The sequence below is a fragment of the Natator depressus genome, chromosome 2, assembly GCF_965152275.1.
Source record: "Natator depressus isolate rNatDep1 chromosome 2, rNatDep2.hap1, whole genome shotgun sequence".
NCBI classification, from domain to species: Eukaryota; Metazoa; Chordata; order Testudines; family Cheloniidae; genus Natator; species Natator depressus.
In genome coordinates, this window is record NC_134235.1 from 49,857,729 (window position 1) to 49,880,439 (window position 22,711).

Consider the following 22,711-nt stretch of genomic DNA (forward strand, 5'->3'; position numbering starts at 1 on the left):
AAAAAATGAAATAATTATCTTAATAAAATGCTTAAGCAGTCTGTGCTGTAGAAAGTATTGTGACTACTTTTTCAGATCATATCCACTACATTTTATTTTGTCAAAGCAATTTTACTGACTGCTCCTAGGTATATGATAAGGTAAGACATGTATGTATGTTTGAGTTATAACGGGCAGTTACCAGATAATTAAGTAGCTGAAAACGATTGATCAGATGGGCACGACATGCTCAATATCACAATGTTTGCTAGAATAATCCTATCATTAATACATTGTAGTTCCTTGCAAAATTATTTGGTCAGGTCCTACAACTACTTTTTTGTATAATCTTAATGTTCAAAAGCATCCTGATTTCTTTTATTTAAGTGTGGGAGCTATTTATTTTTTTTTAATTTCCTTCAAATTCACTTTTGCAGTAGACCATAAAAATGCATCTTAGATATATTTGCCACTACCCAATCTGGCTTATAAACACGTAAAGATGCTAACAATATGATAGAACTAAATTGGAGCTATAAGTGATTTACAGTGAAATCCTGGCCCCAATAGCAAAACTCCCATTTGATTTCAATGGAGTCAGGATTTCATCCTTAGTTTGCAAGACCAGATTGCTGGCTATCTACAAGACTATTATTAAAAAACTGCAGATTTGTATTGTAACCAAGACATACCATTAAATTTTTCATTGTGATGGATTTCTGTTGCTTACTTGTTTATAAAAGATTGTATTACATCAGGTAATACTGTGCCATATCAATTTGAACCCATGAAGAATGATACTCAAGACATTTGACAGAAAAGATGGAATAGAGACCATACTTCACCTTCTTGACTATATCTTGCCAACAATTGCTATCCAGTAACTTTTTATTTTATCATCATTTTAATTTTTCTTGCCAATAATTTGAACTGGGTTATTGGAAATAATATAGAGCATCAGCAATGTGCTTGAGATGCCAGATGTATGCCTGACTTTCAAGATGTATTTTCGTGCAGTGTGTGTTTATGTGGGGTGGGTGAGGAGAAGTGTTCTTATGTTATACTTACAGCCATTTATCTTTTGCTTTTTTCATAAATATATTTGTATTTTTTTCTAACTGTGAATGTTTCTATGAAATAGAAGATTACTTTCTAGCAGACTACTTTTCCCCTCTGTACTTGATCCAACAATGAAGTTGTATGTCTGTATGTGTTATCACTGTGGGATCAGGCAGAAGGTTAATTTATCTGCAGAAGAAATGGAACACAAAAATGTGTTTAATAATTAGCAGTAATGGGAAAGGTCAGCAGAACAAAAGCTTCATTATTCTTTCTTGTCTCCAAAGTTCCAGTGGCATGAATGCCTTTCCTTTCAACAAACAGCTATATTAAGCCTTGGGATTTTTTTTAAAGTCTTTATTAATTTTATTCTAGGTCTCAAATCCAGAAAGAACAATGGGTCAAATTCTGCTTTCAGTGACACTGAAGCCATTGGAGTTATTCTGCATTCACAAAGGTAGAGCCAGGGCCATAAATTAACTCTAAAATTCCATGATCTACCCCTAAATAGTCTCATCAGAAGATGATTTCTTAGAGCTGATTACAGTTACAGCTGTCTAAAACCAGTAGTAAGCAAGAGGAGAAACATGCTCATTGATTTTCCAGTGCTTTCTCTCAAATCAATTAAACCCCAATTAAGGAGCAAACATCAGAGAATATATCATTTTACATAATACTAGATTTCCGCCCCCCCCCACACACTGTATATCCATCTCCAGTGCCCTATGAACCTCAAAAGTAAGTACTGTATTCTGTTTCCTTTCCTATTAGACCTTTAACTATGATAATTATGTTCAATAGTGGCAGTGGACTGCAGCTGCCAGATCACATTTTTACTTATCTGCTCCAAATGACAATTTATTTTCTAATTGACTTCATACACCCATAAAATTTTTCCTTTTTCTAACTTCTAATAGCCAGCTTGTAAATTGTAGCCTTTATTTTAAATTACATTGGTTGATAGTTCTTTGTTACTTCACTGTGAGTTTAGCTTCCACACCACCACAGGGTTTCAGATTAATAGAGTGAAAGCTATCCTTTACGATTCTCTTAGAGTGAGAGACTCTAAGGAGCACATGAAGAATGAATACAGTGACCACAAACACAGTTGCAAGTAAACAGTCTTGTTTGTATTATAACGTATAATTATACATTACACTCACATACACATCTGCACAACCTGAGAGAGCCCAAGCAATAGTCAATGCCGTAGTCATATTCACATCCCCAAATATATTATAGTGTATGGTGGATCTCTCAACGCGTGGTCATCAAGAAAGGGGTGGTTCCTACTGGGGTCTTCCCACTTTTACCCAACTAGGGAACCTCTTTTATACTGTTCTTCTGACCACACATATACCTTCTCCATATGCATGAGTGTTCCAACCTCTTTTTCCTTATCTGTACTTCCACACCCTATAAATTGTGGGGTGCCCCACTTTCCATAGGTTGTTCTGTTAGTTCCTGTTTTCCTTATTAGCATTTGATTAACTTTTACATCAACCTGTTTCCAGGGTAACCTGAGGGTCAGAACAGAACTTTCCGTGGTGTTTCAATCAGGTGTCTTGTGATCTATTTTTCCATAACATCACCTACCGGCACATTTTTTTACAGTAATCATGTGGTCTTATTGGCAAAGGATCAGTTTTTGACCACCCACTTGCGTCAAGTCTCCTTAAGCCTGCGGCCTAGTGTTGGTAAACTGAAATCCTACAGACCTTAGCCTGAAGCCCATGCATTACTGCCTTACATTACTTACATTCCTAATACATACTCATCACACCTAAATACCTGTCAATCCTATACTTCTATAATCCTACAAGATATATTTACATTTATTATATAAGTGCGGGGTGGGGGGAGCTTGTTTGGCTTGTTGGAGGAGGGGGTATGTTGCTTTAAGGTGGGGAAGAGAGAGGCACCACAGCTGCTGCTGCAAACTCAGAGTGGGTCAGATTGGCCTAGATGGAGTGGGGGTTTTTTCATCTACCCCACATTGTGTTCTGGGTAGAGGTGGAGGGACTTTGTTACGGTGAGTAGGGAAGGGAGTTAGGCTATGATGTTGCAACTCATTATGTAAGTGTGGGGCAGATGTTTAGTGCAGGTACTCCATAGGGAAGGGATACAGTGAACGGAAAAATGGCTTGGAAGGAGGTGTTTGTTAAAGGAGCAGGGGTGGGGGAGGTTCAGGGTGCCTATGACTGGCAGGGCAGGGATCCATCACCCCCACCTCCTTTATAGCCCACCTTAACTCTCATTGGGGGGAGGATAGTAAGGTCTGAACAATGAGATGGCTGGGGACCAGGATGGAAAAAGGGGTGGGGGACTGGCAGAAGCTCCCAAATAGATATTGAAATGACTTGGAGTTACCTGCACTGTACACTTTTATCTGCCAAGTAGTCCCAGACATTTAATAATAAAGTTGTGGCCTGATTACCTGAAGAACAGAAGACTCTGGATACGGTTTATAGCCGAACAATGATCACAGCTATGTTAAAGACAATGAAAATATGCTGATCTATACAAGCTCCAAATCTGGCCCTTTGTTTTGTCACTTCCTATGGAAAAAGAAAAATGGCAACTCTGCTGTGTGCTATTCTTCAGTCCTGAAATGTAGGAGGGTGTTTATGGATCAATCAGCTAAATAAGAAAGAAATTATTAGATCCATATTTCAGCTTCACCACCCATTGCAAGTGTTTGTCCCAAAAAGTAAAGATGAGACCATACAATTTTCTTGTGGCAACTTTCCCTTTCATGACCAAGTTGTTATGGGTTTTTTTTAAAAACCATCCATGGAGACCCTATTGTCATTGCTAAAATGCTGGTGAGCAGAAATTACAGTGCCTCTTGCAGATGGTGCCAGAAAACCAGTATTTTGGCAAGTACAGATCCCTTCCTTTCTTCTTCCTCCTCATAAGGAACCATGGAGTAGTTTATGATAAATGTCTGGATTGGCAAGGAGACCTTTTATGATGTTTACCACAGGAAACAGTCTCAGAGACAGTATGAGCAAAGGAAGGAAGAAAGATGAATTTTGCACTCAACTGTTACAATAGGAATACCCTGAACACTTAAATCGTGTGTAAATCACAGTTCAGAGAATTTTCTCTATCATGTTAAATGCATTCACAAGACTTCATCTCTGCAGGTTAGACTGTAACACACCTGATATTTTGTGTGGTTTATTAAACATAATTTTCCAAGATATGTTTAGTGTGTATTCTTCCTCCAGCCACTTCAGAATCCTATGAGGTAATTGTGCTGATTACAATGTTGAAGAGTCCTTTGTACCTAGACCATTTATGACCTATTTAATGTCATTTTTGCAGAGCTCTGTTAAATAAACTAAACGGATTTTGCCTGTGTTAAGAGTAAGATTGAGCATAAACTAAATGGAAATTAGCTGGGTGGACTTGTAGCTAGAAACCTGGCTCTGTGTTTATCTTGCCATTATTACAGTGGAAACTGCTTAAAGATAGACTTATCAAATACAACCTGAGTCCACTGCCCCACCTCCCATTTGATGCTCCTTTTAAAAAAATGAGTCAGTCATTTTCCCCTCACTTGTTTCAGAGTGGAACCAGGAAATGCAGAGGTGCATGATAAGTAAAAAATAACAAAAGATTAACTGCATTTCCCTTAAGCCTCAAATTACAGTGTGGATAGAGGGGCATTTCAGTTTTTGTATTTTCATCCTGAACTGGTTCATCTGTTGCTCTATTTAATTCCTCTGGTCTGGTACTGAAAAGCCTCTTCTGTCTTCTTCTGACTTTTGGAATTCATATTTTCAAAATCCAAGAGGGTTTCAAAGAGAAGGAGGATAGGTTATAGGGATAGTCACACATTTTCTGTCAAAATTATGTTTGGTGGAAAATTAGATTTTCAGTTGAATGAAATATTTCACAAATGTGTCTGCTTTCCTTGGGAAATGTAAAGCTTGTCAAAACCTATTCAGCTGAAAAACTGAACAAATTTTTTTTTTCATTTTAATCAGAATTTTCAGTAGAAGAAAAAACTGTTTTCCTATCAGCTCTGATTGGTTGCCCTATTATGCTGGGTATTGCAAACAACCATACTCTAATATAGAGGACTCTGTAAATATTTACAGTGTGTTCATTTACATGCTTTCAGTTGGTTGATAGAAATGAAACCCAACAAATTCCTTTTCTTGATACTTTGTCATACAAACATCATGTCAGTCTGTGTTCATACACAGTTCTCTTTTACGATGGATTCTGTTGCATCAAGTAAGTCCATGCCATTCTGTATCAATTCAAAGTCCAGCCTGACATAACACAGCATAAGACAGCCCATGCAGCCAGCCTGCATATTTGTGGGCAGTATTTTTTTTGAGAATCCTCTACCCAATCCATACTGTCCAGGATTAATTTACAACTACCTTTTTTTTCCTCCGTAGGCATCTATGACACATGAGTAGCTCAGAACAGCAGAGTCCATGGTACCATATACCTCATTAAGGTATCTCTTCTCACTCTCACTGCAAACATGACAGTTATAGGAGACCATTATATATCCAGCATAGATAATTGGTACAAGGTTCTAAGCCACCTTGATCTTGTACAGACTTGTAGCTTGTCAACACACTGTCAGTGCATTGCAGTAGAGCTCTTATTAGTTAAATATACTTGACAGCACCTCAGAAATTGTATGTTTTAAGTCTGAAAAGTTTAAAGAGTGTGACATGTTAAAGGTTATCACTTTCTTTTCCTGGATAATTACTGTCAGTGTTAATAAACACATTTCTTTTACAGTCAGTCTGTTGAGTGATATGAATAAGTTAAGAACCTGTATTTTATTTATTTATTTTATTTTAAGGTTCTTGTCATTTTAGAGAATAATTTATAAAATTATAATCAGCAGGTGATATTGTAATTATAGGCCTATATTCTTTTGCACATTTAATTATCTCTCTGCTCTTACGTTTCCAGAGTACATGTTAAAACAGATATATCTAATATAAAAGGAAAAGGAGCTGCAAGGACCAACATTAAAAGTCTGACTTTTACAATTTTACAGGATTTGGAAGTTTTTTGTACGCCTTAAACTCAAGTGTCAGGGTTATTTACTTTTTGGAAACAATCGGGTTGCTATAGTAATTTGCCCCGTCAATGGCTTTAGGGTGGGACAGACGGGACAACTATTTTCCTGGTGCTAGATTCTGATACCCTTATTTTGTGAAGTCCCATTGATTTCAGTGACTCTGCTGGAGTAGGAACTCACTGTAAGTTCAGAATCTGGTCAGTAGAACAACCTTCTTAATAAGCTTCCCAGTATTAAAATCATCTAAAGAATCAGCTAAAGTTTTCCAGGCTGTTGTTGAGGGCAGATGGGTGGGGGGGGGGGGGGAGTCCTTTAAAGTGCTATGTGGGAAGGTATAACATTGATTCAAACAATTATAACAGCTATAATGCTGGAAGTCCTCTACAATGGCTTATTCTCCACCTTTTCCGGGCTGTGTCATTACCGTGGGGGAAGGTGCAGGCTGTCTTTTAAGATGTTTCCATCCAGCTGCCCTCTACAGCTGATAGAGGACCAGTGACTTTGGCAGACAGCTAATAAAAATGACATAATTAATTCCTCCTAGCCTTTTATGTGATGATTTAGGGATTCAGGTCTACATTTTCAAAAGGGACTAGTGATTTTGGGTGTCTCAGTTTTGGGTGGCCAACTGGAGACACTTTAAATGATGTTTCTGATGTTCAGAAAATGCTGAGCACCCACCCTCTGAAAATCAGGCCCCTTAACGGAGTCTTCAATTAGGCACCCAAAAATTGAGGCACCATAATATCACTAGACACTATTAAATGTTGACTTTGGAGGAAGGAGCTGCCTAGTGGGAAGAACATGTTGCCAAAAGTCGGAGAAGGGAAACTTTTGTTTGTTTTTACAAAGGGAGAGGTCAGACGAGGCTGCTGAAAAAGAGGACTGTGCTTGTGAAAGGAGGTGATTAAATGACTCATTGAGAGTGGAGGGCTATCTTGTGGAGTTGGGGGGACTGTGAGAGTGAAGAAAGTGAAGGGCTGGTCACGTTTTCTTAAAATGCTGCTGAAGGGAAGGTGGATTATTTCTATATACCCCTCTTGACCTTTGATGAATGGCCATGGTCTGTCTGTCTGTCCTCCTAGGCATCCAGAGACAAGGTGAGGGCTGTTGGGTGCCCAGTGGTGGCATATGCCACGTAGGTGAAACATCACCCAGAACTGGGAACTGCTAGGTAGGGTAAGAGAACTGGATAATTTGTAGAGGTTAGAGATGTACCGGGGATGAAGGACTCACTGGGATTAGAAAGGGCATTAGGAAGGTGAATTATTTCCTCTGGTATAAGAGAGCAGAGGATTTTATGGCTGTCCTGTTTTCTTTAAAGATTTTAATAGTAGGGCACATGACCATTTGAGCCTGCCCTGGAGAGCCCTACTCCCCTGCCAATCTCTATCATCTATGCCACTCTGATAGTCACTTTATGGTGCCCAAGAGAATGGAGCAAGGGTGCTGACAGGTGAGATTATGGAGGTTCAGATGCATGAGGGAATCTATAATAGAGGCTACTTGGGTCCTTGTAGCGGGGTGGTCACCCCGCTCCAGCCCTGAAGAGGTTAAAGCAGCCCTGGAGAGGGCTGCAACTGGGGAAAAGCTTGGCTGATTGGGGGAAGCAGCCACAGGGGCCACCCCCCAAATCAGGCCACAGCTGGCCCTAAAAGAGGGCTGAGGCCAGAAGCTGGAGGAGTTTTACTCTAGCCCTGGAGTGGGAAGGGCTAGCTGCCTGAGAGAGAGGTACCTTAAGCAGAGCAGTACTAGGGAAGGGCAAAGGGAGCTGGGGAGCTCCAGCCTGGTAAATCCCCAGGCTGCAGGCCTTGGTAAAGGCCCAGAAAGGTACTGGGGCTGCAAAGGGGCAGCCCAAGGATAGGCAGAGCCAGCTGATCCTAACGCCTTGCCAATGATGAGTGGCCATTACACTGCAGTCTGCCCCAGTGAGCGGGGGCTAGATGATGACTGGCAGTAGCCACTGAGGTAAGGTGGGTTTAGAGGGTTGGGGGGTCCCTTGGGAGGGGTGACCCAGAGCCAGGGGGTACCTCTGGGGCAGAACCCCAAGGTTTTCATAGATTCATAGATATTTAGGTCAGAAGGGACCATTATGATCATCTAGTCTGACCTCCTGCACAACGCAGGCCACAGAATTTTAAGGTAAAGGGCACCAGGGTCCAGGAGGCACACGGGGCCAGCGGCAAGCAAGACACCAGCCTGCAGAGGGTGCTCTGGAGAGCTAATTCCTGAGATGACCAGCAGGAGACGCTGCGCCGGTGAGTCTCACCTCGCTACAGTCCTTCACTTTCTACTGTAGTGGTGGATAGGAGAGGACTAGGTTGAAAGAGACTACATAAGATATAGAACAGGTATGTTTTCAATATCATTCTCCTGGTCTTAATTTAGGGCTCCAGGATATAATTTTATAATTATATCTACCCTATGTTTTCAAGCTGCTTAATGAAAGGCTAATTACATTACAATAATTCACAATATCTTAGATGGATTAAGTTCAATTATTCAGATCATGGATAAAGCCCTCCATTTTACATGTGTTACCACAACCTAGCCGGATGATACCACAAAACCATTGTTAGCCCAGATATTTTCTGCTAGGTACTCAGTTCACCTCAAAGCTGGAAAAGATCAAGGAGAAAGTATCAGTGCATGTAACCTGAAAAAAGTAATTCCATTTTAAAACTGGATTTGTTTTTCTGTCCACTTTGGATGGCTATTTATTTGAGTTTCACAACTGGAGTCTATTACACCTTTGCTTAATGACTGCTTCCAAATCCAACTCTGTTACAGTTGTAGCTCAAAGTGCTGTTTTTTCAATATTTAACTTATTATTTGTCTGCCTAGAGACTGCCTCTTTCTACATGCTTTGGCTTGAAAGTTGTGAACTGGATGCCCTACCTAACAGGCCCCAGATATGGATACCTGGGAGCTTAAGACAAGGCATTCTCAGTGGGAAACCTTCTCTTCTGGAATTTGTTTTCCCATAGACACAAAGATGGGTTCAGGAGCATGAATTTTTTAATCTTCAGAGCATTCTACCAGGTATAATTATTCACTTAGGATTTTTCTGAAGAAGTTGGTGGCATAAAGTTGCATTCATGACCTCTAGGCTTGAGAACTGTAATACAATGTGCCTATGAATCAAACCACAAAGCCTTAAATAAAAAAGCTCTTGGTTTATAATGCAACAGATTGCTTTCAAAGCAACACAGACTACTAAGAACACATTGTCCAGTGCTCTGCTCTCTTCACTGGCTTCCTATGGAATAGAGAGGTCAATTGTAGGGTTTTAGTTCTCTTCTTCAAAACTTTATATAGGACTGGCCCAGGTTACTTGAAGGAAAACACAGATCTACATCACCATAGGCTCCACTGGATCAACAGAACTGTCAACCTCAAAAGTAAAACTTGTGTGCTCAGGAGACAGCTTTCTCAGCAACTAGTCCACGACTGTAGAACTGCCAGAAGAGATTGGAATAACCAGGAACCTCAAAAGCTTCACATTAAACTGAAAACCCACTTCTTTGATGTAGCCTCCATAACTGCCTAATGTCACATTTTAAAACACACAAATATACCTACAGAAGGAAATGAAATAAAAATAGAGAGAGTTAGAGATCTTCTTGAGTTCATTCTAATAAAAAAGGTGTGAGGTACTCGGATCTCATGGTGATGGGCAGGGTTTAAGAACTTACTTTGATATGGAGAGTGGGTTTAGTTTTCAGATATCTGCTAGCAGTTTGGAAACTTCTTTAATACCATGTTTTTTTTTTTTAATAACCGTTGTGTTTTAAATGTTGTACAATCACCATAATTTATAATAGAAGCCTTTCTATTGAGAAATAAGAGCTCTTAACTATACTGTTGAGCACTTACTCAAGCTGAGTAGTCCCACTGAAATACTGTGACTACTTGGTTGTATAAGGATTGCAGAATTCAAACCTAAATAACTATACAGGTTACAAAGCAAACTAAGTTTAAGGACATAATTATTACAAAAAAAACTCATTCTAAGGGTGACTCATGAAACAAAACAAAAATTTATGAAATTAAAACAACCATTGAAATGAGCTCCCTTTAAAATATTTATATTGGACACAACATAGAATCTAATATTTGCTGTATTTACACAGTAAAAGCTGGAATAGCACATTTTGATCTATTGTTCAGAAATGCCTCCACTATCACAGAGAAATAAAGAAAGATATTGAGAGTGGAATTTGTTGCTTGTAGATAGCAAAATTCATGGGGAGGTGCACATATTAAATATTTCAGAGCAGACTAAATATTTCTCTTTTTCCAACACAGAGAAGCTTGTTCATGGCACATTTGACTTTGAAGATGGCCAAATTAAGTGCTATCACTGGCCTCCTGAGGGGATCTTTCCATAGAACTAGCTGTATTCATAAAAAACTTAAAATCCAGAGACCATAACACAAATCTACTAAAAATAATTTAACCAATTCATTGCTCTGCAGACATACATGATCCTAAGGCTTTTTGACCAAGTAATTTGAATATCTTGTAAAGCAGCTGGCTGTGCATTCCAACAACTAGACAATTCATTTCGCTGATAATTTACTTAATATAATGAGTAATGGGAACTGAAATAAGCTTCACACCATCCAGTGTTTGGTAACTGTTTAAGTGTTGTGTTTTACATTTGGGTAAAGGGGGGTGAAATTGCATTGCTGGGGCAGCACCCCCTTATGGCCCTTCAGAGCACAACTCACCCAGCTGTGGATCTCCACTAAGTAACAGAATCATTGAAGATTAAGGTTGGAAGAGACCTCAGGAGATCTAGTCCAACCCCTTGCTCAGGGCTTTGTCAAGCCGGGCCTTAAAAACCTCTAAAGATGGAGATTCCACCACTTCCCTAGGTAACCCATTCCAGTGCTTCACCACCCTCCTAGTGAAATAGTTTTTCCTAATCTCCAACCCAGACCTCCCCCACTGCAACTTGAGACCATTGCTACTTGTTCTGTCATCTGCCACCACTGAGAACAGGCTAGTTCCATCCTCTTTGGAACCCCTCTTCAGGTAGTTGAAGGCTGCTATCAAATCCCCCCTCACTCTTCTCTTCTGCAGACTAAATAAGACCAGTTCCCTCAGCCTCTCCTCATAAGTCATGTGTCCCAGCCCCCTAATCATTTTCATTGCCCTCCACTGGACTCTCCCCAATTTGTCCACATCCCTTCTGTAATGGGGGGACCAAAACTGGATGCAATACTCCAGATGTGGCCTCACCAGCACCGAAGAGAGGGGAATAATCAGTTCCCTTGATCTGCTGGCAGTGCTCCTACTAATGCAGCCCAATATAACGTTAACTTTCTTGGCAAAAAGGGCACACTGCTGACTCATAACCAGCTTCTTATCCACTCTAATCCCCAGTCCTTTTCTACAGAACTGCTGCTTAGCCAGTCAGTCCCCAGCCTGTAGCAGTACCTGGGATTCTTCCATCCTAAGTGCAGGGTTCTACACTTGTCCTTGTTGAACCTCATCAGATTTCTTTAGGCCCAGTCCTCAAGTTGTCTAGGTCACTCTGGACCATATCCCTATACTCTAGCGTATCTACCTCTCCCCACAGCTTAGTGTCATCTGCGAACTTGCTGAGGGTGCAATCCATCCCATCATCCAGATCATTAATAAAGATGTTGTTGAACAAAACTGGCCCCAGGACAGACCGCTGGGGCACTCCACTAGATACTGGCTGCCAACTAGACATCAAGCCGTTGGTCACTACTCGTTGAGCCCGACAATCTAGCCAGCTTTCTATCCACCTTATAGTCCATTCATCCAATCTATGCTTTTTTTAACTTGCTGTTAAATACATGTTTTTTAATACTGTGGGAGACCATATCAAAAGCTTTGCTAAAGTCAAGATATATCACGTCCACTGCTTTCCCCATATCCCCAGAGCCAGTTATCTCAGCATAGAAGGCAATCAGGTTGGTCAGGCATGACTTGACCTTGGTGAATCCACGTTGACTGTTCCTGATCACCTTCCTCTCCTCCAAGTGCTTCAAAATGGTTTCCTTGAGGACCTGCTCCATGATTTTTCCAGGGACTGAGGTTGGGCTGACCAGTCTGTAGTTCGCCAGGTTCTCCTTCTTCCCTTTTTTAAAGATGGGCACTATATTTCCTTTTTCCAATCACCTGGGACCTCCCCTGATCGCCAAGAGTTTTCAAAGATAATGGCCAATGGCTCTGCAATCACATCAGCCAATTCCCTCAGCACCCTCAGATGCTTTAGATCTGGACCCATGGACTTGTGCATGTCCTGCTTTTCTAAATAGTCCTTTACCTGTTCTTTCACCATTGAGGGCTGTTCACCTCCTCCCCATACTGTGTTGCACAGGACAGCAGTGTGGGAGCTGACCTTGTCTGTGAAGACTGAGGCAAAGAAGCATTGAGTACTTCAGCTTTTTCCACATCATCTGTCACTTGGGTGCCTCCCCCATTCATTAAGGGTCCCACACTGGTACGGGACTGGTATGTCCCTGTCTGTGTTACATTGAGTGCAGTGGTGTTTTGGCCAAAGCACTCTCCAGTTCTGCCCCTTTGCAGCAATCAGGAACAAAAAAATATCTCAAAACAGGGCTGTCCCACAAATGGTTGGTGGGGCCGCACTCTTCCATTCAGGGCTTGTCCTCGGACAATCTGTACATCTGTAGATTTCCTTCATGGTCTGCTTGTCTCTTCTAGGCGAGCTGACCTGGCTGGCAAATGAATTCTGCCTCTAGGCTGCAACCAGACATCTCTCCCATCAAGAGAAGCAGAGCCCTATCCTCCATCCTGGTGAACCCCAAATTGATCTAGTTCTCCTTTTAGCTCTCCTCTCTGACACTGCCTGCAGGTGTAGCAGGGCAGGGTCACCTGGGTCTACAGGCTTTCCTTAACCCTCTCCTTGCCAGTGGGGAGCTTGTCAAACTCTTTAACCCCCTCGTTGCCAGTGTGTGGCTTCTCTGCCCCGGCACAGGGGTTGAACTGGAGTATTTAAAACATTTTGAGAAAGACATTTGCCTCGCATCTTATAATAGCAAAATCCACAGAGTCTATGCTAAATGTCTGATAGCTGACAAACCATTAAAGCCATTAATGTTCAATCTGAGTCATCAACAGACCTTAACATTGGAGTGATAAATCAGAGTTCATTTCAAATCCTTTTTTTAAATTATCCACACAGTCCACTTAGTGTTTTCTACAACAGAATCAGAGTATGCACTGAATTTATTTTCTGGATTTACTCAAAGGCTGTTTTTTAGGATGAGGAAGTCTTCTTACATGGGATTTTTTTCATTTACTACTTCCATCTTCTCTCTTTTACTCCTTTTTTAAACACCCCCTGCCCTTTTTTTACTTAATTATTTCATATGACAGATATCGCACAGGAATGATATAAGGGGTGAAATCCTTTCCCTACAGATGTCAGTCAGTGGCAGAACTCCCACTGACTTCAATGGGACCAGGATTTCATCCAAGGTTACAAAGGTTCTGATCCTGCACTAGTGATGTCAGTAGTACACACACATACAATTACTAAGGGCTAGACTGTGATGCTTGTATTCACACTGGTGAACAGTTACTCACTCAAGTAGTTCCATTCACTCCAGTGGAACTACTCAGGTGAGTGACTGTTCTATAATGTGAATTATGGCTTCACAGTCTGGCCCTAAGAGGGGAACATTAAAATAGGCCTAATAAAGCAATGTTATTTACAATAATAGTTTAAGGAAAGAGTCAACAATCGTGACTAGTGAGTGACATTGACAGTACAGATTAGAACTGGCATGGGAGAGCAAACTCACAATAATGTATACCTCACTGGGCTATTTCCAGGATTAAGTCATTCACACTAGTAAAGTGGATTGAGATCCTATCACAGAGACTATCACAGAAGTATTAAAGTACAGTTTGGGGATGGAACTGTGACATTTTGCTCCATATTCTTTATAAAATGTGCTTATGATATGAATATGACCTAAGGAGATGTACTTTATGCAAGATGGGTCTTGTAAAGTATTATTGGAATGGTTGTAATTTGCTTAATGTGATTATCCAATTTGTATGCCTGTATCATTTCTGTATCTGAAGTTAGGAATATTGACTATGTACCTGTATTTCAACTATGCTACTTTGGGTGACGCCCACTGCTAACATGTCAGGTACAACAATGCAAAAGCCAGACAGGGCGGATGGCCCATCAGCGAGGACAATGGACTGTGAAAAAGCTTGGCCTTCCTGTGGATGCTCCATACTGCCACTGACTCATGCATGCAGTGATGCTACAGAGTCAGGTGGTCTTGTCACTTGATACTAAACATACCTGGGACTTCTTGTAACTTTCTACTGGAAGGGAGGGGGGTCAAGCTTGTAGAAAAAAAGGATTCCCGCCTTACGTAAATCCTATTTAAGGGTGGGGAGGAAGGCAAACGGGACTCCTCCTCTCCATGGCCTGTCTGCCCAAGAAGAAAGACTGATAGCGCCACCTGAAGGGAAGGCAAGGGGGAAGTCTAGACTGAGACAGGGGTCCAGTCTGAAAAGAAATATAAGTGGAACTCTAAATCACAGAAACTTTGCAACCTGCCTAAAATCACATTTAGGGTACAAAATTACGTTTTGTAACCGGTTTCTTAAATATATTGAGCTTAGCTTGCATACTTTGTTTTATTTGGTCAGTAATCTGCTTTGTTCTGTCTTTTCTCTTATATTCACTTAAAATTCACCTTCTGTAATTAATAAACTTATCACTTATCACAGAGGCTGGAGAGCTTAATCCAGCAAAGCAGTAAAGGGAAGCCAGGCTGATTGAGCAGGGTAGGCTCAGTTAAACCCCAGCACACCAGGTGACAGCCCAAAGGGTACAAACTCGTCACAGGAATGTGCTACATAGATGTCACAGGAGCCATTACAAGTTCTGTTTTCCTTTCCTCTCAGCTATAAGCACAACCAAAGAAAGAACTGATTTCCTCCCAGGGTAGAACATAATCCCAAAATAAATCCAAGATTTCCTGCTCTGGGCATCTGAACAACCCAGTCTACTTTTTCCAGTATTCAGGGCCCCGTTTTCTTCCTTTCTCTGCTTTCTTGGTCTATACAGAAAGTGGGCCTGATTTGCTGGTGAGCTCCAGCTACCTCAACAGCACTAGACAGGGAAATGGTTTTGAATCTGACTCTGCTTAAATGGTCCTAATCTGAGTGCCTGGGGGTCTTCTCAGGACACTAACAGCTAGTGCACTTCATCACAGGAAGCAATATATGGGTATGTCTACACTGAAATAAAACACCCATGTCTGGCCCGTATCAGCTGACTCAGTCCCACAGGAATATAAAACCGTAGTGTAGACATCCAGGCTCCAGTCGGAGGGAGGGTCTCAGAGCCCAGATGTCTACACTGCAATTCAATAGACCCGCAGCCTGAGCCCTGTGAGCCTGATTCAGCTGACATGGGTCAGTTGTGGGTGTTTTACTGCAGTGTAGACTTACCCTGTGTATGTCTTTAAAGCAGCTCAATGATATTGATCTATGAATTTCTGGACCTGCCAAATAGTTGATGGAGTGATGCTATCATGTATTCCAAATGGAACTTCTAATTTGCTGTCCTGCCTTTGAATGCCAAGTACTGTTGGGGGAAAAAAAGAGGAGACGCAAACAAGAAACATGTAGGATTCTTTACCATTGTCAATTTTCTATATTCCGTTATATCTCCAAAGGATGGCCATGCCTTATCATTAAAGACTCCAGGAATTTTATCTGATGTCTGTAGCTCACACACCAGAAGTACTTATCCTATTTCTAGGGATAAATACAACAAATTTGATGCGAAACATCCAGCTTATCTACAATTTTGCCAATGGGATAATGCAAACTCATTTTTTCCCGGTGCTATCCTATTGTCTTCTGGCAAAGCCTTGACATTTGTTACTCTTCTCCTCTCTTGTGGGCAGTTTGCTATTAGTAATTAATTCAATTACATCATCTAAACAGACATTAGAGAATTTTGTGTCAACATTTCAAAATGTAATGGGTAACGTCATGTATGACATTGCCTGCCAGGAAAAGCTTTTCAAGGGTGTTGAATATACTCCAAAGACACCTTGAGCATCAATGCAAACAAAATTTAGGAATCAGGAAAAAATAAAAGATAGGATTTGAAGATGCAAAAGGAAAGTTGATTGAGAAGTCAACAAGTCATAAACAGATGCCCTGAATGGTTTATTAATATTTTCTGATAAACCTGGAAAAGATTCAAGGTAACATATCTCAACAAACTCTGAGGCACTCTCTCCTCCATCATTTTCATTTACTATTCCTGTTTTTTTTTTTAGGTCTTGTCATACTTCCTTCCCCTCTCCCTCCAACTAAACATATTTTATTTCCAGCATATTTTCCCCTTCTCTCTCTCTTCCTATCTATCTCTATTTCCCTTCTTCTTTCATTATTATTTGTATTATCATAGTACCTAGAAGCCCTCAGCATGGACCAGGATCACATTGTGCTAACTGCTGTACAAAGACAACAAAACAACAGTCTTTGCCCTGAAGAGCTTCTCTTTCTGATTCCTTCCATGGTCTTTTCTCCTGTTTTCCACCTTTCCCTCCCCCAAGCCCATTTCTTTTTTCCCCCATGTTCTGTATTGTTCTTGCTGTACTGTGGTGTTGTGATTTCCTGCCTTTCCCCCAACATATTCCTTCTCTTCTACTTCTAAGCCTAGGATTACTACACTTTGCTGCCCTCCTAGCCCCTAGATTTCCCACTTTGTACTGCCTCATCAGGCCAATTATGACTCAAACTTACGTAGAGCTAGGTTGTGTCAGACTGTGCCTGCATCAAGGACTAAGAACCCTGCTGCAGCCTACCCCGCTGATGGGTTTGGGTATGCAGGAGTAAGCAGAGCTACATGCTTGCTTACTACTTCCCAGGAGCAGCTGGACAGGAGGTGGGCAAAGCCAGGGAAGTTGAGCTGGTATGAGTTGGAGGTGAAATTTACTGCTGAGATAGGCTAACAGAAAATTACTACGCATTGCCAGGAGCAAGGAGGCTGAAGAGGAGGATTTGTGACTCAGAAGCATGTCTCTGAGGCACAGCACCTCCCAGTGCTATGTCTGGGTGGTGCATTTTTACACACCTCACTTTGCTAAAGACTGTGCCTAAAGTCACAAGCTAGCCTTTAATCATTAGACATTTCAGTAACGTGATACGTAGGCAGTTTCATAAATTTTGTTATGACCATATTCCGTGAGCTAAACAAACACCTCAGCTGGGGGGCTTATTTAACCAGTATGCAATTATTATCTCCTAAACATTTATTTTTGAATGTACTCATATGGGATTGGCCTTTTGCCATTTACAAAGGGGACAATAATTTTTAAATCTCTTGAAATAAGTTTTAATTTTCAGTGATTAATTACAAAGTGTTGTAGACTAAAGAAAAAAGAATCTATATTTCAGAGGTGATATAATGACCAGGAGCTGAACATCAAAGGGATCAAACTCATGTATCTGTGGACAGCTCATACTTTATTGCTACTTGTCTTCATGGAAATCCCAGGAGTGTTTCCTGTCTTTATATCTTTATGATCACGAGCTGCATTTTGACAGCATGTCACATGATACAAGATCAGTAGGTCATCCAGTTGTTGCTGTCTTGCCAGCTAAGGATTTATATAAAATAGGATATTGGAAGCTTATAGCACAAGATATATCCAAGAGCACCCCTATGTGACATAAAAGACTGCATTAATATCTACACTTTTCTCAGTTGAGACATAAAAATAATATATAAATGATACAACAGAAGAAAGGAAATGAATGGGTTTTGCACATTCATGTTTCAATTCAGTGCAGTTTCTTTGTTCGTTGGCACGCTGCAGCTTTCTTCAGTAGTTTTTTTTTACCCTAAAGCACTGTATATTGAATGAGCAATCTTAACTTCCTGCTTCTGTGCTTCTCAAAATATCCAGGTTTGTTGGAAGCATTGAAATAGTGTATTAAAAGATTCACAGATGTGCCGGTTCTGCCATTTTTCATTATCCACTTTGAAATCTAGATAGGATTTTGAATTTGGGCTGTAGGGATTTGATCTCCAATTCATTTTGCCCTTCCCAGCCTTCCCCGTCCTCTTGTGTCAATGTTCACAGGAAAAGCAAAACTAGAAGGACCTATCCCAAAGTCCTTACTAACCTCACTCAGACTACTCACATGAATAAAGACTGCAGGAAGGGGGCCTTACGGTGGGTTTGTTCTTAGGGTTTTCCCCCACATTTCTGGTTCAGAAAAACCCACATTTCACTAGGAAAAGAAATGTAGTGTAGTGTAACTTAATATGTTTTAATTTAACATTAGTGAGCTAATTAAGTCCTGTAATGTGTGGGATAGTTTGGAAGTTGACCATTCCATATTCACGGTCTTTAAATCCAAGATATTTTCATATTATAACAACTTTGGCCCAGGCTAATTTACAAGATTTGCCTCAAAATCGCAGTGTCCTAATCCAGGAAAGTACACAGGACTTCAAGGGATGCTGAATATAGTCTCCACAAAAAATTTAAACTAGAGCCTTAGTTCTTGTTTAAACATACGTGCTCAGAGAAAACACATAAGCAGCATACTTGTTGACAGTAAAGTATTTGTAAACTCTATTTGTAAAAGACATCTTTCCCCAGAGGATACCTATTGGGTGAAAAACAACCCTCTTTAAGAGGAAATGCACCACTCAAGTGTCACTGGATATACAACAAAATTATATTCCTGTTATAACCTTTACTTTCACATTTCCTAACCCTTTGTGATTTTTAACTGCAGCCTTTCCATTGTGGTAATGTATTGAGCATTCTATCGTATTCTGAAAATGGAGTTCTTTAAAAGGTTTTAAACTCCTGTGATAAAATATCACCTAAGTGAGCTGTCAATCCACCCTTTTGTGGGTATATATTTTTGAAGCTTATTGGTAAAGAAAGATTGAGTTCAGTTCTTTGGGAAGCTCTTTGCTTACAGCAGATTTACTAAATCCTGTTTTCTGCATGTAGTTTATCGCTAATGGAGTTTTTATTTCCGAGTATTTTAGGTCCGTGAAATAGCTACTATGTGTACTATTGCTGGGGTACATGCATGTTCCTAGACGAGAGCTGAGGAAATTTAATTCATAGTAATAAGCTGTCTAAAATTTAGCTTTTCAAGTGGGGGAGAAGCTCATAGTTCCAGGCTCCTTTTCCAAATCATACCTGATACAGTGAGGACACTCTGATATAAGAGATCATCCAGCCTAAAGTTTTTGCAGTATCCTGAGCCACAAAGGAGCTGGTTGGCATGGATGATAACTTCAGGACAGACAGACTGCCTGGTCACTTCCTGAAACAGCCAACCAGAATGCAATAATTTTCCTCTCAGCCAGTCAGCATGCTTTCAAATGGGATAACCAGGGGGCTATGCTTTTGAGCAGGAAGAGGAAAGGAATTATATAGTACTATGGACCAGAAGGTGAGAAGAAACATCCAGGAATTTAGCCGGGGGACAAGGCATAACCTAGCCTTGTTGGGGCCTGGGATTTAGAAAGCAGTGTTGAATGCTAGTATGGTGAATTCTTAACTTGCACTGAAGTCTTCAGAAAGGTACAAGGACTGGACCAGCAATGTCATGTTGAATCATGGTTTAAAGTGAGGAGTAGCAACACAGTTGTCATGTGAAACCCTGTGTGATGTGGTCAAGCTGTTCCTGAGAAACGGTGAGCATATCCACATTCCAGTTGTCAGAAAGGAGTCAGAGAGACAGATGAGCAGCCAGCGAAGCATAACTCAGAGGACTGACACTCGTAAGAGATGGCTTAAATCAAGATATCATAGAATCATGGAATCATAGAATATCCGGGTTGGAAGGGACCTCAGGAGGTCATCTAGTCCAACCCCCTGCTCAAAGCAGGACCATTCCCCAATTAAATCATCCCAGCCAGGGCTTTGTCAAGCCTGACCTTAAAAACTTCTAAGGAAGAAGATTCTACCACCTCCCTAGGTAATGCATTCCAGTGTTTCACCACCCTCATAGTGAAAAAACTTTTCCTAATATCCAATCTAAACCTCCCCCACTGCAACTTGAGACCATTACTCCTTGTCCCGTCCTCTTCTACCACTGAGAATAGTCTAGAACCATCCTCTCTGGAACCACCTCTCAGGTAGTTGAAAGCAGCTATCAAATCCCCCCTCATTCTTCTCTTCTGCAGACTAAACAATCCCAGTTCCCTCAGCCTCTCCTCATAAGTCATGTGCTCCAGACCCCTAATCATTTTTGTTGCCCTTCGCTGGACTCTCTCCAATTTATCCACATCCTTCTTGTAGTGTGGGGCCAAAACTGGACACAGTTTTGAAGATACTGAAGATCATTTATGAAGATATTGAACAAAACCGGCCCCAGGACTGACCCCTGGGGCACTCCACTTGACACCGGCTGCCAACTAGACATGGAGCCATTGATCACTACCCGTTGAGCCCGACAATCTAGCCAACTTTCTACCCACCTTATAGTGCATTCATCCAGCCCATACTTCTTTAACTTGCTGACAAGAATACTGTGGGAGACCATGTCAAAAGCTTTGCTAAAGTCAAGAAACAATACATCCACTGCTTTCCCTTCATCCACAGAAACAGTAATCTCATCATAGAAGGCGATTAGATTAGTCAGGCATGACCTTCCCTTGGTGAATCCATGCTGACTGTTCCTGATCACTTTCCTCTCATGTAAGTGCTTCAGGATTGATTCCTTGAGGACCTGCTCCATGATTTTTCCGGGGACTGAGGTGAGGCTGACTGGCCTGTAGTTCCCAGGATCCTCCTTCTTCCCTTTTTTAAAGATTGGCACTACATTAGCCTTTTTCCAGTCATCCGGGACTTCCCCCGTTCTCCACGAGTTTTCAAAGATAATGGCCAATGGCTCTGCAATCACAGCCGCCAATTCCTTTAGTACTCCCGGATGCAATGCGTCCGGCCCCATGGACTTGTACATGTCCAGCTTTTCTAAATAGTCCCTAACCACCTCTTTCTCCACAGAGGGCTGGCCATCTACTCCCCATGCTGTGATGCCCAGCGCAGCAGTCTGGGAGCTGACCTTGTTAGTGAAGACAGAGGCAAAAAAAAGCATTGAGTACATTAGCTTTTTCCACATCCTCTGTCACTCGGTTGCCTCCCTCATTCAGTAAGGGGCCCACACTTTCCTTGGCTTTCTTTTTGTTGCCAACATACCTGAAGAAACCCTTCTTGTTACTCTTGACATCTCTTGCTAGCTGCAGCTCCAGGTGCTATTTGGCCCTCCTGATTTCATTCCTACATGCCCAAGCAATATTTTTATACTCTTCCCTGGTCATATGTCCAACCTTCCACTTCTTGTAAGCTTCTTTTTTATGTTTGTTTAAGATCCGCTAGGATTTCAGCGTTAAGCCAAGCTGGTCGCCTGCCATATTTACTATTCTTTCGACACATTGGGATGGTTTGTCCCTGTAACCTCAACAGGGATTCCTTGAAATACAGCCAGCTCTCCTGGACTCCTTTCCCCTTCATGTTAGTCCCCCAGGGGATCCTACCCATCCGTTCCTTGAGGGAGTCGAGGTCTGCTTTCCTGAAGTCCAGGGTCCGTATCCTGCTGCTTACCTTTCTTCCCTGCGTCAGGATCCTGAACTCAACCAACTCATGGTCACTGCCTCCCAGATTCCCATCCACTTTTGCTTCCCCCACTAATTCTTCCCGGTTTGTGAGCAGCAGGTCAAGAAAAGCTCCCCCCTAGTTGGCTCCTCTAGCACTTGCACCAGGAAATTGTCCCCTACATTTTCCAAAAACTTCCTGGATTGTCTATGCACCGCTGTATTGCTCTCCCAGCAGATATCAGGAAAATTAAAGTCACCCATGAGAACCAGGGCGTGCGATCTAGTAGCTTCTGCGAGTTGCCGGAAGAAAGCCTCATCCACCTCATCCCCCTGGTCCGGTGGTCTATAGCAGACTCCCACCACTACATCACTCTTGTTGCTCACACTTCTAAACTTAATCCAGAGACACTCAGGTTTTTCTGCAGTTTCGTACCGGAGCTCTGAGCAGACAGGCGGTCCTGCCCAGATAACTAATGGGCTTATGACCATAAAAGGAGAAATCTTCTAAAAAAAAAACTCTGAAAGAGTTCCAGAGGAATTGATTATTTTAATACTTTTGAGATTTAATTTGCTTGTATAATTAAGTATATATTAGGGCACCTAGAGCCTTGGATTACTGCCTTTATTTTTTAAAATCTAACAGTTTTTTGTTTTAAAAATCCATTGAGATTTAATTAAGGAAAAATCTCAGAATTTGAATACACTGGGGAAAATTGTGCTGTTTTAAAATGTAAATAAAAGCTAACGGCTGGGATCTGCAAAGAGCCCAGGGGTGTTCAGTGTTCTAATTCATCCCAGTATCAATGGGAGTCTGACACCTAAATTAGGCTTCTTTGAAAAACTCAGATTTCTGCTCTAAATTCCTATTTACACCCCAGCTTCTCTTCTAGAACAGATAAAAAAAATCAAAATGACAGTGAGAGGATACTTATACCCTTACACATGTGAAATACTTCACTCTGTGAGTGGTCCCATTTAAGTTA

General features: G+C 41.3%; 1 pseudogene; it reads left to right on the forward strand.

Annotated features, from left to right (window-relative positions):
• Positions 1 to 980: 980 nt before the first annotated feature.
• Positions 981 to 4,070, forward strand: LOC141981841 (ubiquinol-cytochrome c reductase complex assembly factor 5 pseudogene; annotated as a pseudogene).
• Positions 4,071 to 22,711: the final 18,641 nt, after the last annotated feature.